Raw genomic sequence first — 12,109 nt, forward strand, 5'->3', positions numbered from 1 at the left:
AAAGGATATCTCCTTGGTTTTGAAGGTGGTTATCCTTGTCTCGATCTTCCTTAAGACATCAACATCTAGGGATATGTTGACATATTAAGGGGGAGACATATATATTTGCCTCTTTGTACTATATTGTATTATATTTTTTGCATGTCTTAAATGGGGTGTTCATTCTAGAAACTAGAAGAAAAAGAAAATCTTATACAAGATGCTTCATGCCTTGTTGGTTAATATCTATTTGTCACCTAATTCTATATTCCCATGCCCACAAAGATGAAAAATGTAACCACAGTTGAACCAGACTAACAAAATATTAACTGACTCATTATCTGCTTATTTTACAAGGTGACAACTACCTTCTAATGATTTTTAATTAAAAAATAAAAAACTCATATGCTTTTAACTAGAAAGAAAATAAGGAAAGAGTTTTTAACCAAAAAGCTTTGTAAACACATTCACAATACTAAATACTATATTTTTTTTAAAAAAATTAGATTTTCAAATAAAAGCTACTATTAAACACCATTCATAGATAATATTTCACAGCAACTGCAATTTCAAATCATCCACTGTTTCAATATAAATTCACCAATTGATATTCATTTCAAAGAATACAAAAGCATCCACACACCATAATTCAAAGATTACAAATATATGAAAGCCACTAGCAGCTCTTCAATATTAAAATAGTAGATAACCACATGTACAAAAAAATTTCTTCTAATGAGAAAAACAAATTTTGTGCAAAAGATCCTAATTAGAAATAAACAGTCCAAAAATTTAAAACATAAATGAGAATGGTTTCTTGAAGAAAACCGTTATTTAAAGAGTCTTTAGGCCTCTCGACCAATGATCAAGAAAAATAATTAAAATATTAAATAAGAAACTGCCACCTCCTATTAAGCTTATAGTTCACCATCCTAAAAAATCTCCACCTCCTCACCATGTGTCACCTCCTCAGCTTTGATCTTTTGTCTATATTCACGGTATTTATATATAGTTGGCTCCATATTTGGGTCCTCTGGTACAGTGGTGATTTGCAGCCTTGTCTTCCACTTTGCGACCAACCCATCAGTAGTAGCTATGTTCTTGTGCATGAATTTACAAACAACAACCAAATCTGTGTAGGGAACAGAAAATAGAAAACCAACTGCGGAGGCTGAACCACACTGAACAATTTTCTATCATAGTGGAGTTCTCTCTCCTACTTCTAGCTCTTGCAAAAAGGTTTCAAAATTCAACAACTCTGTCAATGTGTCTCACATGCCTGCCCACTGATTTTGTATTACACTCTACATGAGTACGCGCTAGATGATACACTTAGAGAACTCAGAAAAATGGAGGCTAGTTCAAAAATTATTTGCCATATCGTTTATGTACTTAATTTATGTGACATGCCTTAAATGCCACATTTACTTCACCTCTTTAAACGGTCCCTTAATTCGGCTTGTTCATGCTCATAAGGCAAACAATGTTAGTCCATTTAAACCCTAACACAAAGGCGGCAACCCAAAACCTATGAAAGATTTGATAAGTCACTCGGTCAGAGAAAATGCAAACTAATGAGCCTAAGGTCGAGACTTGTGATCTTTCTACAACCCATGGTAGAGTGAGCAAACATAAGATGGGAGACATCGGGCAATCAGGGACTTTAAGAACTTTCTAACCCTATGACTAACTTAAGAAAGGGGCACAACACATGACATAACATAACTTCGGAAAATGATCAACTCCACGACCAAAGGGAACTAATTTCAATATTTTAAAATAGGAGTAACACATTGGCTCTTAATGGGGGAAATGACTTTTAGGATGCAGAGGATCAAGAAAACTTGGCTTAAGCCTTATTCATTGGGCAACAAAGATGAAAGAAAACAAGCGCAACAAACTAACTAGGAAACAAAACTATGTACAAAGGAGAAACACACTTCTTTTTAAAACTGAAGATTTTCAAATCCTTCCCATTATAGGCAAGAGGCAATGGAGTATCATTCGGGTAAGCCAACAGAAAAGCATTATTGCCAAGGATCTACTTGATCTGAAGAGGTCCCTTCCATAATGAATTGAACTTCTTATGTAAGCCCTTTGGTTCCCTTCTCTTATCCCAAAGGAGTACCATGTCTCAAATACTAAAATCTCTCTACCTGTCTCTCTTGTCAAAAATGATCTTAAACATTTGTTGGTGATGAGTAATTTTATCTAACACCATATTCCTTTGCTCTTCTAACTTATTTAGGTACATAATCCTCTTCTCTACTGTAAATTGGAATTGTTCATCTTCAATAGCCTTCTACAAATTGAGCATAGAGAGTTACAGTAGAAAGGGTAGAACACTGTCCACCCCATAAACAAGCTAAAAAGGAGACATGCCTATAGCCCTTTTATATGTTACCCTATCTGCCCATAGAGAATCATATAAATTTTTATGCCATTCCTTTTGATTCTCATCTACTAATTTCTTGATGATGGAAGCAAGGTTCTTATTAGTAGATTTAGCATGTCCATTCCCTTGAGGGTAATAATCTGAGGAGTGTGCCAAACTAATGCCATTTTTAGAACAAATCAGGGTAATCTCGGTTGATGAGAAATAGCTAGCATTATCAACAACTATTTTCTTGGGAACTCCAAATCTTACCAAGATATTTTCTTTTAGTAAATTACATACTACTTCAAAAGTGGTATGTTTCATGGGGATGGCATCTACCCATTTGGTGAAATAATCAGTGGCTATGAAAATATGAGTGCGTCTGGCAAAGGAATGTGGATTGATTGGGCCTATAAAGTTAGTTCCCCATTGTTGGAAAGGCACATAAATTACTACAGGTCTCAAGGGTAATGCAGCTAGATGGGGCCTACATGTAAACATGGTACACTTTTCACACTTAGATGCCCATTCATATGTATCTTTGAATATACCTGGCCAATGAAACTTTTGGTGGAGAATTTTGAAAGTTTTTATAAAAGTAGAGAAATGACCGCCACAAGCCTCATTGCAAAAGAATTCCAACAACTTCTTCTATTGTTCCTTGTGTATAGATCTCAAGAAATTACCATCAACTCCTCTTTTATATAGATTCCCTTCCCAAAGAATGTATCTTATAGCCTTTAGTTTGAAATTCCTTTTTTCGTTCGAGGACATATGAGAATGGAAATCTCCATATGTTAAAAAGTATGATACATCTCAGAACCATTCATCTATTGTGTCTGTAAACAACACCAAAGGGAGACGGTTTTTTTCAAAATGTTTTCTTTCCACAATTAGCCTAGCCAAACCTCTTCCTTTGACCAAATTAGTAGGTTTGATATCCACATCATACTCCTGCAGTTTAGCTATCCAAGAGCCCCTTTTATTGTAGCCAATCTCTTGCTGAGTAAGAGTACTTTTCATAGCTGCCTCCAACACAAAAAAGGCAACATGAGAATGCATAATATAATATCTAAAACTCTTAAGAGATTTTACTACAACATAAGTGTGTTTCTCAAGAAGAGAATAATTTAACTCATACTTCTTCAAAGGGATGCTCATAACATATATTGGGGCTTCAATACCTTGTTCATTCTTTTACAATAATATAGCAGACAAGGTATGCTCTGAGGCATATGAGTATATCATGGAACCTTTAGAGAAATCAGGATATACCAGGGTGGGTGGATTTGCATTCACTACTTTTATATCCTGAAAACATTGATTTCCCTCAGGGCTTAATTTAAAAGAGAGATGTTTCTTCATCATTTCTACAATAGGCTTAGTCAACTCAGCAAAATCCAAAACAAACCTTCTCAATAAATCAACTTGGCCAAAGAAATACCTAACACCATTTTTGTTCACTAGCAAGCTTAATTGCATGATTGTCTTTACTCTTCAGCATCAATCTTGATTCCTTCTTTTGAGACAATATCATCTAAGGGTTTTCCATCGGTTATAGAAAAGACATACTTCTTAGGATTCAAGGAGATACCTTCTTCTCTGCATTGCTACAGAACCATTTCCAAATCATGTAGATGATTGGCTCTTTTCTTAGAAAAAACTGTTAGATTATCCAAATAAATCACAATGATCTTATTTTTTAGGTCTCCAAAAGATAGGTCCATTGCCCTCTAGAAAGTGGCTCCAACATTGATAAGACCAGATGGCATTCTATGATAAGCAAAAACCCCAATAGGAGTAGTGAAAGTGGTTTTATGTTAATCCTTAGGAGCTACTTCAACCTGGTTTTAACCTAAGAAACCATCAAGCATACACATCATCTCCAGGCCTGCAACTATTTACAAAATATGGTCCATGACAGGTAAGGGATAATTATCCTTTAAAGAAGCTTGATTCAGATTTCAAAAATCAACACATATCCTTATTTCTCCATTCTTTTTCCTGACAAGAACAATGTTAGCCACCCATGTGGAATGATGAATGGGGTAAAGGATTTTTGCATTTTGTATCTTCTCAATTTCAGTAAAGATTGCATTAGCGATCTTTGGGCTATAAGTACATTGTTTTTTCTTGAAAGGTGTGACACCAGGTTTCAAAGGAATTTTATGCTGAAAGCTATCATTTCTAAATTTCTTCAAGTCAACGTAACTCCAGGAAAATACATCTTGGTAACAAAGCAATCAAGTGATTAATTTCTCCCTTTCTTGAAGAGAGAAACACTTACCAACATAGACAAGCTTAGGATTTTCCTTAGTTCCAATATTAACTTGATCATACTTAAAGAAGTTAGGGATAGACTTGTTGTTTCACTAACACATTTGGACACATTTTCCTATGAACAATCGTCAAATTTTTGATGGTTTTGCATCGATGGTTTGATGAAACGACGGTGAGCTTGTCGTCACTGGAATTTCATCAAAGCCTCCAATGTAAAACATTTCATCAAAAAATAGATGAAAATTCCATCGAGAACCCATTCTACCTCGTGTAGAACCAAGAAACACTTGTCGATGGAACTCCAACGAAAACCATGCTAGATGCGAGAAAGTTTTCCATCACCCGTACAACATTCTCATCGAAACCATGTTGTATGTGCAATGAATTTCAGCTGTAGCAATCATCAAAATTCCAACAAATTTTTTTCGAATGCCAATATGCTCCAATGAGAATGTTGTACCTATGATGAAAAATTTCGTCATTGGTCCATCATTCTTGTCGAAGCATACCGATGACTTTCGTCAGAATTTTGACAAACACTTGATATATATAAAAAAAACACATGATCAACAGGTCTCATCGTGGTCGCCTCCCACCATGACTCTCATTTCATAATCTGCCTGTGTGAATCTCCTCTGCAGGTTCCATAGAAACCCTAATCATCTCCATCGCATAAAGAACGTTCATTTTCTTCTACCCTAAATTTGTTTCATTCATGCAGGCTGCACTTTTTTGTTTTTCTTTTGATTTAGTTCTTATCCTGGGCCTTTTCTTTGGTTTATCTTTGGACCCTTGGGACAACTTACTTACTTCAGCATGTGACATAAAAGTTACCCCGGGGTGTCATTGGAGTATATATTTTACCCCCAGGGAAACTTAATCCTTATTGTTTCTCTGAGAATCCTTCCCCCCAGGCCTTCACTTTGGCTCTTCTAAATACCCCCAGGGTGACTTATTTATTCTCATTTTATGTCTTAAAGTTACCCTGGGGCTCCAAAATGACCCTCAAAAGTACCCCAAGGAAATTTTTTCCTTCCTCCGTCAAGCTTTAAGTTACCCTAGGTCCTCATTTTGGCCTTCCCGAGCTAACCCAAGGCAACTTTCATGGCCACCTGCTTAGGGAAAAAGTTATCCTAGGTCCTAAAAAATGGGCTCCAAATACCCTCGGGGAAACTTCTTACACTTTTGTCCCTACTTGGAGCATTACCCCAGGGCTCCTCTGGCATGTAAATTTGTACCCCTGGGGTAACTCACTTATTTGCTTGCCCTTGTAAAATTTATCCTGAGGCATAAACTTTTAAATCAAAAAAGATTTAATGAAACATCTATCATCGCCTATGTAAATATAATATTGTTTTAATCAATAGGATTAAAAATAATAAATATTTAAATATTTTAAGTGATACTAGTCACCTTAGCTGTCATTCTTAGTCGGGCCCTAAAGTGGGCCCCGCTAAAAAAAAATAGAAAACACTAAAATACCCAAAGTACCCCAAAGAAATTTTTTACTTCCTCCGTCAAGCTTCTAAGTTACCTTGGGTCCTCATTTTGGCCTTCCTGAGTTACCTCAGGGCAACTTTCATGGCCACCTGCTTAGGGAAAAAGTTACCCCGGGTGCTAAAAAATGGGCTCCAAATTCCCCCGGGGCTCCTCTGGCATGTAAATTTTTACCCCTGGGGTAGCTCACTTCTTTGCTTGCCCTTGTAAAATTTATCTTGGGGCATAGACTTTTAAATAAAAAAATATTTAAAATGAAACATATATTTTGTTGTGACTAGTATCAGTAAGAACCATGACAAAGCGAAATTATTTTGTTTCAAGATTTTGAGATTTTGAGTTTTTTGATAGGTTTGTTATCCAAATATATTCCCTATAATTGTGATAAGCCTTACAAATATCAACAGTGACAAAACTCTAGACAAAAGAAGAGTAAAAATAGTGCCAAAAAAATTCATGAACAAAGTTGTTACCTATATTTGCTTTCATGTCAAAAATATGTTTACTTTCAAAGAAAAGCCCATAGTTTCAGTTGAAAATATTTTATGATTGCTAGTCGGGTTCAATTTGTTTAAAAATTGTCAAATTCCCTCTTATTTTCAAGATCATCTTGATTAACAATTAAAAAAAACATTATGTTTATGGCAAGAATTTTCAAAAGTCAAGTAAAATAGAGAAACTTATTTGGGGGAATTCAAAAATCCAATAAAAGGGGGTTATTCACATTACTTTCAAAAGTAACTAGCTAAAGTCTACGTGGTGTGGGTAAACTAGGGTTTTAGTTGAAGAAGAAAGATTGAATTGTTTGTCAAAGGGAATATTGTTCTTCAGTTACTCGTGCACAAATCCAAGGTGGAAGCTTAATAAATTTCCAAGAACTTGTTCTACTCATGCATCTTCACTTTATTAAAAGAAGAAAGAGGTTTTGATGTGAAGGAGCAATCAATCTAAGGTTCAAGAAGATCATGAAAGTATTTTTATTGGACTATCTCATATCATGTAAATTTTATTCATCTCAGCAGTTTCAAATAAGTCGTTGACTCAACTACTATATTTTATGAAGGAATCATGGTTATTGACATGTATTTTGAGAGTTTTTCTTGTTTTATCTGTGAAAATTAAGTCTTGTAAAGAAGGAACTTAATAAAGGTGCAACATCTCCAATCCTTTTAGATGGTAACATGGGTTTATACTATTATCATTCTTTTCATGATTTCTTTGTCAAACCCTATTGAGCTGACTATCCTCAAGGCATGAGTGTCCAATTGCATGATTGAATGATGAATGAGGATGATAAAACATAAGAAAATTCATTCACTATGTTCTTAGTCCAAAACATGTAAATCATAGAGATATCAGATAGAATACATGATGGATCCACACCAAAACCACATTAGGGAGATTTCTTTCTCCCAACTCACCTATTCAATTGCTGACAAACTCCAAGCCCTCAATAGGATAATAGGCCCTCTAAGGGATTCAATGCCCCAAAGACACTTCCATGATCATCTATCTACTTCCAGCTACTAACACACATCATCCTAGGCACATTCATCTTGCCAAATCCATCTTGAGATCTTCCAATCCTTGAATCTCACCAACTCACAAAATATTACTCCCACAAGCCCTTCTCCAATTAGGACTCTTAGTTCCTTGTAGAAACAACCCCTAATCCCAAGTAGGCACACACCAATCCAAGGACACATCAATGACTCTCTCTCCCATAGTTAAACACAAGTCTTAACCCTCCCATCCACCCTAGAAGGAAACACAATGCCCTATTGTCTTAACACTATTCACAAAGATAAAAACAACTTTAGGAGAGTCAACTATGTGGGGAACATTACCCATGCTTGGGATTCATACAATAGTGATGGTGTCAATGGCTTCTCTTTTACACCTCAAACATCAAACTCAACACCAAATCTAGTCCTAACCTTGCAAAGTTTAGTGATTTCAATTCATGGTCAGACTGTGATAGTCAAGTATGAAGTTTTAGGACAGTCAAGGTCATCTAGTTCCTTTGGCTTGTTCATGGGTGATCAGTGTTGGGAACATATTCTTGGACTTCCAACGCATCCTACAAAGCATTTACAAACCTTTAGTGATCCTTCCCTTTCACTCTCTCCACTCAAACCCTTCACTTTCACTATCATAGCACACTGAGACTCAGAAAGGGAACCTAGCCCGTAGAAGAAGTTCTCACACAAGATGATGTACAAGAAAAAGAGATAAGGGTGTGGATACTTTATGGAAGGATGAATGGCATATAAATATTATACTCAACATTAGGATGAAGGATACATAATTGGTGAATGTTGGCCAATATATAAACAAAAAACTGAAACAAAAATAAAAAATATTAATCAAGGACCTTACCTATAATGGTCTCCACTAAGTAACTTGTTTTGGTGTTGTTCGTGTTGGCTTTGTTGGACCTGCAATTAAGATTCAATACATATTATTCAATAATATTAACAGTGGGGCATAATGAAATATTGAAAAGTGTGTTACCTTATTGAGCTTCTCTTTGTTTCAAGAATATTTTAATATTCTCTACTTAACAGGGCCAACCACGTGAAGGTGGAAGCTCATTCACCCCCCCTCTCTAACATCACTCTAAATTCCCCGTTAACATATATCATTCATTTTTTCTTTCATCCATTAATAAAATATAACATTCATTCATTATCACATAGCATTCATTAACATTCATTAACATTCATTAACACATAACATTCATTAAAACATAAAATTCATTCATTAACATATAATATGATTACAATAATTTTATTTTTTGAAGCCAAGTAAAGACTGAGTGGAGCATCCTTTTATTCATCTTGTTCCCCTCTTTAGTTGTTGTGCCCTCTGCTTGTGATCTTAATGTATGCCTAGTCCTATACTCATGATGTGGATGCCTATGCAAAGGGGGTTCTGTTGCAATAACAAAGAAACGGGTTAAATTGATAAGTTTTTTTTTTATTGTTACAAGTATTTCATAAATTAAAAGAACATTGTAGGGGTGCTCTTTACCTGATGGGGCCACATCATCTTCCTGATCATGTCCTCTAGCCTCATCCTCAACATGTTGAACACCATCTAAATCCTCTAGAGTTGAAACATGAAAGGTTACATTAATCAATACACCAATTGAAATTAAATTAGTTTAAAAGAATAACAATGTTCCTGTTTACCTAATGGGGGCACATCACGTTCCTGATGTTGTCTAGCCCGATCATGCTCAACTTGTTAAACACTCTACATGCTCTAAATTAAAATAAGAAAGTTTTACATTAATTACTACGCTAATTGCAATTAAAGATGTTTAATTATATTAATAATTACAGAAAAAAATTGTATAGTAGATGAATACCTCTAGTACTGAGATGCACACCACGACCTTGATCATGTTTAGGTTGTGCTCCACCCTCACTAAGTTGCATTCCAATGTCATGTGCATTGTTATCATTACTTTCTTATTTACAACAAATATAATCACTTTATGGTGGAAATTAATATCGAATATATTATTGAGCTCAAGTATTCAATTTTAAATAATCTTCATTTAGGTTATTTACCTGCATGACAAATGCACTAGAAGTTTATGTTTTCCCACTCAAGACTCTTAGGATTTTAGCCATGGCTCCATAGCCTTGCTAGAAGGCAATCTTCATGTCATCTTCTATGGGCGCTCTATTGAATTCAGAGCCCTTTATTTTTACATAATATCATGAATTTTGCTTCTATTGTGTGATTAAAAATGTTTTTTGCAATTTATTATTTCGATGCGATATTTCATTTATTGATACTTACAATTTGTGCAGAAAATTTCATGTAACTACTAGAGCTAAGTTTGTGTTGCCCGTGTTTTTCTAGTCTTGGCTTTGTTGTCTTCGATGTGTCGGGTAGCCTATGAATTATTTTAAATATGTTAGATTATGTAAAAATAAAGAGTAATGAGTACATAATTACGTTGTTGATAGTATCACATACCTTCCTTCGCCCGATGGTGTATATAATTTTCTCTTTTCATCTTTCTCCTTTCCATTTGAAACCATGTCCTTCCACTCCCTCTCTCGAATCATGGGGGGATGATCATACTTTCTATTCTTCTCTAAATGTGTCCTATATTGGTCCCTAACACACTTTAGATATGTGCCAGCTTTCTAAAGGACCATGGTTTTGTTGAATGTGTCATTTCCAAACAACATAGCTAAACAATTTACGAGTTCATCTTTTAATTATGGATTTTGGGCATTCCACCGTGTACGTATGGTGGGCGTGAAGATCTCCAATATAATATCATTTAGATTTTTATAAAAAACATCATTGCCTACAAAATAAATCATGGGGTCATTAGTCCAAAAAGAGTGATCAATAAGTAAATTACAATTGGACTATATATAATAATAATTTTAAAGTACTCGGAACCTTCTCTATATTTATGGGAATGGAATCATCGGTCACCAAAAATGTGACCAACAATGTTCCCATACTAGTAATATGGGAAGATCCAAGAAATACTATTAAAATATCACCGCTAGTGGCCTCTGCATCCCTAGGTACATGTCTCATTGCACCCTGTGCTCAGCGCAACTAGAGGCTGGTGGACTACTTGATGCCTGCATGTTGCATGTTGTCAACATTGCAGTTGGCAATATAGGCACGGATGATGGGGTCGGATGAGGTGGTGTATGCACAGGAACATGAACAACACCTGAAGTACCTTAAATAATACATTAAATATATGAGCAATAACACATTAACAGAAGGATAGGAACATGTAAAAATATGAGGTGGTGTATACACAAGAACATAGCCAGCACCTAAACTACTTGGAGTACCCTGATCATGGCCAAAAACATCATGAGGATGCAAAAAATCCTATAAAAACAACACGTACTATTTTAGTTTATGACATAAAAGAGTATAAATATAAACCATGAATGAACTTATGTTATAATTAAATATTTCATGACATATTACTTGCAAGTTTTGTAATCTCTCAGTCAATGTTTTCACCCTCTTTTATCTCGTTAGTTTGAGGGACTATGAATAACAATTTAAGGATTTCTTTATTAATTTTTTTTTGCATCTTTCTTATCATTTCAGCAAGGTTTGTGGAATATGCGATGTCATCATCACATAATAGTGAGTCCACCTCTATATTGACATTATCAGCTACTGCAGGTGTCTTTCCCCGGACATCCAACTATGACAAGAATATTAGTAACATTATCTAAATTAATCCAAAACCCTAAAGAAAAGAACATAAGAGTATAACATTTTTCTCATATCTAATTTGTACAATTACAATGAGGTTTACCTAGTGGGTAGAAGTGCCCGACGATGCATCCTGATCTATGCTATGGGTTGGAGCCTCCCCCCTACGATCAATGTCGCGCTGTGAAAAAAACTAAATATAAAAAAACTTTAGTGAAATTGGAGGTTGGTTTAAATGGTAAATAGTACATACCACCCCCATGATAGTAACTTTCTTTATATCTATGTGATTTAAATTGTAATAGATTAGTAGCTCTTCCCCTACACATTGATTTTATTGCACATACGAATACATAGTTTCCCTCATGTGCCTCGAATATGTAATTGGGTTGCCTATTAGTTGACCCAGGTCATGTACTATTTATAAACCCTGTAATATTCCTTGTTTCTTTTGGCCTTCCGTTAATGTACATATCCACTCTTTTACATTGATTATTATCTTTTAGATATATATAATTTGTTGATAGTGCATACCTAAGTATAATTTGTGTATATCAAACCAACTACATCCAATCTTTGTAAGTGTAATAGGTTTAGACATACTTCATCAATTCAACAACTTTGTTGTAACATACCTTTATATCGTATGGTACTATGTGATATATCCTATCGTTAACACAAAAATCAGTATTTATTGGAGGAACTTCCCTAGGTACCCATTGTTTTTTTAGATGTTTGTACCTCAAGGGCACC

This window comes from Cryptomeria japonica, chromosome 7 (genome assembly GCF_030272615.1).
Source record: "Cryptomeria japonica chromosome 7, Sugi_1.0, whole genome shotgun sequence".
Classification (NCBI taxonomy): Eukaryota; Viridiplantae; Streptophyta; class Pinopsida; order Cupressales; family Cupressaceae; genus Cryptomeria; species Cryptomeria japonica.